We start from the raw sequence: 5,530 nt of genomic DNA, 5'->3' as shown, positions 1-5,530 counted from the left end.
ATCTTTAAAAAGATTATCCATCTTTCTTTGAAATATTTGGGGTGCATTAGCCAATCCCATAGGCATAACTTCCCAGATATAATGTCCTTGTGGTGTAGAGAAGGCTGTGAATTTCTTACTGCCTTCTTCCATTCGAATCTGGTAAAATCCAAACTTACAATCAAATTTTGAGAACACTCTAGCATTTCGTACACAGCTAATTAGATGTTCTCTACTGGGTATGAAGTACCCATCAAATTTCAGGATTTTATTAATACCTTGGTAGTTAATAACTAACCTGGGTTTTCCTCTTTTTATTTCACCATGATTTCTGACCAGAAAACCTAGGCTGCTATATGGTGAAACTCCTTATTTGATTAGACCAAGGTCCAAATATTCCTTGATAATCATTCTCATATCCCTTTGATCTGTTATGTTCAATGGGATAGGCTTATAGCTGACGAATTCATACTCTTTGCCTTCCTTTAGAGTAAGACTGGCTTTGAGTTGATTTCTATCCCACCATGCCAAAGGATGCTCGTTGTAACTTTCTTTGAGCCTCTTTTTGACATCTTCAAGGGATGCTTTATTTTCTAACTCTATATCTCTGTGATTTAGAGTTACTTTGAGAAGGTTCATATCCTCTGTTTGGAGTTCTTGTTCTGTTGTTATTTTCAACATGGTTTCTCCAAACCTTCTTGGATCTTTCATTTTTGAGTGAAAAAGTTGTCCTTATCACCACGCTGGCTGCGAAATATTATCGGTATTTGTCGATAAAAAGCAACCTTGAGTCGTTGAACGATAATTTTATGATCACAAATTGTAGTGAACATAAGTCTTATTGACTCATTGTCTTGTGTGTACTTCTTAAACATTTGTAAGAAGTTATTTCCTAACAAGATATCAGCTCCCGTATCATGGAAATAGATTGGTGGTATCTTTACCTTGTACCAAGGTGTTTGACCTGCTCCTCCTATAAGGATCTCTGATTGTTTTATTCCTTTGCAAAGAATTAAAATTCTTCGAAAGAAATCTCGTCCATCAATTTTTGGCAATTCTTCTTCCCATTCTTCAGGGAAAACTCCTCTTTTTGATGTACAAATTCCTGCTCCCGAGTCAATATAAGCTGCAAAATATTCAGCCTTATATTGTTCATACAACATCCCTATTGGAATGTATATGGAGAAAGAACTTGTTGTCATTTTTTAAAGGGATTACTAAATGGCCCCGCCATTTTTAACAGACTGTGTTGTTACTCAGTAATCCGATTAAGACTATTTACCTTTAGTTTCCCTAAGGCCTCAGAAGATAGAGTATGGTTACTCCTTTCTACTTCTTCAATACGTTCTAGTAAATCATGTTCATGACTTACTAATTTCAACTGTTGCTTCTTCCTCTGTCTGTGAACAGAGTTCTCGAATCTGATTAAGGGATTGTCCCTTATCCAATTCTCTTGGTTTTCCATTTCGTAGAATTCTTATTGAATTCTCCAAGTCTTTTCTTTTGCCATGAACTCTATTCCTTTTTCAAGGCGTTTCAATGGTTTATGGTCCTCCAGGAATTCTAGACCAAGAATGAGTTGATCTATTTCTTTTCCTGGAATTTCCCAGATTTGAACTTCCAATTCTCCAATATTTATCACTCCTTGGTAAGTTCCTTTTTCCTGTTGTTCCAAATAGTAAATCGAGTTACAAGGGAACAAGTTCCGATGACTTGTAATTTCGAATACTATTTTCACTTCTTTCCATCCTTCTGAAGATCTAAGTTTTCCTATTATAGAAAACTCTTTTTCTTCTGGTGGAATTTCTTGAATAAGAGATTTGTCCCATCTCCTGCTTGTCATTCTGTCTCCTTGGAAAGATAACCTTCAGGGTTCTATTTTAAGGTCTCTGTATAGAACCGATCTGTCTTGAATTTGAATGCATGTTTCCTGAATTAAAGGAAACTCAATTCTTTCCGGATATATTGCTTGAGCAACTTTCCCAAAGATCTCTGGAATTTCAATGAACTCATTTCTAATAAATAATTCAGAATGGTGAGTATTAGAAAGAGCATATGAAATTTGATACGTAATAGAATATGACCTATTACCTTCCTTCATTAGTCTTTTTTTCTTGAAGTTTTGATGCAAAGTCAAGGCTCGACTAAAATCTCTATCAGCTAAATTGTAGGCTATTCTTGGATAAATAACTCCCACAATTTTTCCTGCACATAAATTTCCAGAGATAGTTCCTAGAACTGCATCTTGTATATTCCCCATTCTTTTATCGCATACTACGATATCTATGGGTGAATCTATTCCCTCTTTAAAAGTAGCCTTGATCATAATCTGGATTGCTCCAATATGAATCCAAGACATTGTCTTTGCTACTTCTGCTTTTAATTTCTGTAATTCTTCTCGAATTTTTCAATTTGATTACTGGTTAGTTCCATAGGGATCGTCATTTTTCTTCTGGATACCTTATAAATCAAATTATGTCTTCTTTGTCTTAGCCCTAGGTTTCCTAAGACTCTTTCAACTTGTTCTGCCAAAAATCCTTGGTACTTCTGTAATGTTGGATTTTCTCTCATAATCCTTTGGACCATATTATGAGATATCGTGGTTTGACTAAAGAATCCAGCCAAACTTTCATGTGTTTCATGGCGAAACACTTCCTCTTTACTCTGATTCTGATTCTGATTCATCTTCAGAAACTTCTCGACTAAACAATATCTCTTCTTCGTATATGCTTTCATCTGAAGGGATATCTTAAAATTGATATACTTGGACTAGATCTTAAAAGAAGACCGCATCATCCATATCTGGTGTTGCTTCAAAGAGTTTAACTCCTTTTTCCTCGTTTTCAGGACAATTTGTAGATATATGTCACCTTGCTCCACATGTCCAGCAGTTGTAATCCTTGAAACTTTCACTTGCTCTTGTATGAGTTCTTCTGAAAGTTCTTTTTGATGGTGTTTTTTCCCTGCTTTGTGATGAGCCTGTTGCTGGGGATGTTCTTGTAGGTCCACTTCTTCTACCTGATCTATAGGATCTGGCCTTTTGTTTGGACCAAAATGTTCTTAGTTTCCAAGAACTTTTCATTCTTTTTTTATAGGGATTATTTCTGAATTTCTTTCTTTTAAATCCTGTGATCTGTTTCCAATGATCGTTGGAAGATCATTTTCTCTACAATACAAAGGTGTACGCTTATTTATACCCCTTATTTTCTTGTAGCTCTTCTGTAATGCTGCCATATGACACCATTCTGCTAATTTTTCTTTAAAAAAGGAGGCATGTCTTGCCAATGTATCAAGATTGCCTCGAACATATTCTTTAATCAGCATTTCTGAAACGACCCTAACTCTATAATAAATAAATATGCGGAATTTTTTTTTTTTATACTACTAAATAAAATATGTACATATATGCCCATACATATATGCACAGAATAAAATATTTAAAATAAATACATGACTAAATAAATAAATAATTAAATACTTAAGAAAAATGCAATCCTTAAAATAATTAAACATTTGAGTCAACCCTAGAATTAAAAATATACTGCATAAATAAAATAATAAAATGTGTCATGCACTAAAAATATTTAATAAAATATTCCAATAAACCTCAACCAATAAAAATATTAAAATGTATCATGACACTCAAACATGGTGACTCAGAAGCTGTCACGGTCACGGGGCTACTGCAGCGCTGCTCATACGTCCTCACCACCGGTAGGAGTAACCTGTTCCTCTACGTACTCACCTGCACCATATCAGTGTAGTGAGCCTAGAGGCCCAACATGCATACTAACAAGGGTTTAAAATAATTTAAATCAATTTAATACTAATACATACATATACATGAATGAGCATGCTTAAAAATTACATAACATAAATTACATAAATAAACATACATAACATACATAATATCATACATACATAAGTTGTTGAGCATTTATTTTCTGAACATCGAATGGTCCTATCCGTAAGTGTGACCCATAGTGCGACTGATCAGTCTAAGAAACCATCGTACGAGGCTGGTGGCGAACCACCCATACATAAATGGCAGAAAACTGCCCATACATAAATGGCAGAAACTGCCCATACATAAATGGCCACACTACTTCAATTTCCACCTAAAATATTTTATTTGCTCAACCATAGAAATTAAATCATATCATAAAAATTGATTTCATGAATGCATGTACTTAAATAAATTGTGTGTCCTTCATATATATTTAATTTAATTTTTCTTACTAACATATAAATATTAAAATAACTTAAATGCATAAAAATAATTAAATATATAATCAGGACACATGCAATTTTTCTCATGGATGGTTCTGGACTGTTGGCCCTACACTCAAGCCCATTAACTTAAATCTGGCCCATTAACATACTTAAGCCCAATATCTTAAACTTTAAGCCCAAATAATTATTCTAAGCCCAATTAAATTAATAAAGCCCATTAAAATTCACTAAGCCCAATAACAACTTAGACTGGCCCATTGGGCCCAAAAACCCGAAGGTTGGCCCAATAACTTCCATGGGCCCCCAAGGCCCATAAAAATTAATGGACTCACTTAATTAATTTAATTAAGCCCAAAATAATTAAACTCAACCCAAAGTAATTAAATGGAGCCCAAATAAATTTTGAGATTTAATTAGGCCCATTAAACACCTAAACTGGCCCATTGGGCCCAAAAACTCGAAGACTGGCCCAATAACTTTTATGGGCCCAAAAGTCCCTAAAATTAATGGACTAACTTAATTAAAATTTTAAAAGTCCTAATAAAATTATTTGGGGGTCCAAATAATTTTATTTCAATTTATTTGACTCAAAAACCCATAAATTCGTAAAATACTTTAAAAATAAAAATACTCGAGCCCGGCCCACCAAACTCGGACCCGAACTCACTAACCCGACCCACTACCTAACCGACCCGACCCGGATCACTCAGACCCGACCCAGACCCCTAACCCAGCCCAACCCGATCCCCCCTCTCCCATTGCTTCTCGGCCGTGAGCAGCAGGCCTTCTTGGCCTGCTGCCGGCCGGCTCCGGCCGCCCCTGGCCGGAGCGCCGCCGCCCGGACGTAGCCCACGTCCGGGCGGACCCAACCTGACCAGGCCCCAGCCCCCATGCAGCCAGGAACAGGAGCCCGAACCATTCTACTCAAGAACAATAAACTGCGCAGAAAAATGGGCAGCCATGTTCAGATCGGTCCAGGCCGAACCTAGCCCGTTCCAGCCCTTGTCCGACCCTACTACTCGACCCTAGGGACCCCAAGGAACCCCTCTAACCATGTACCAGCAGCCCACCCAGCCATGAACAAGAAAACGTGAGCATGAATCATCAAAATGCCAACCGAGTGCAATAGAGAAATAAATTTTGAAAACTTGCTGTCCAAACATGATGAATCTCGGTCCTACACACCCACACACATACATACACTGATATAGGATTTAAAAAGGGAAGAAAATCATGCCTTTCACCGTAGATGACGAGAAAACACGAGCGTGGGACGGTTCCGGGACGACGGGACGAAAATACGGGCTTTTGGAGCTTC

The sequence above is a fragment of the Henckelia pumila genome, chromosome 4, assembly GCF_033568475.1.
Source record: "Henckelia pumila isolate YLH828 chromosome 4, ASM3356847v2, whole genome shotgun sequence".
In the NCBI taxonomy this organism is placed as follows: Eukaryota; Viridiplantae; Streptophyta; class Magnoliopsida; order Lamiales; family Gesneriaceae; genus Henckelia; species Henckelia pumila.
This window is presented reverse-complemented; position numbering follows the sequence as displayed.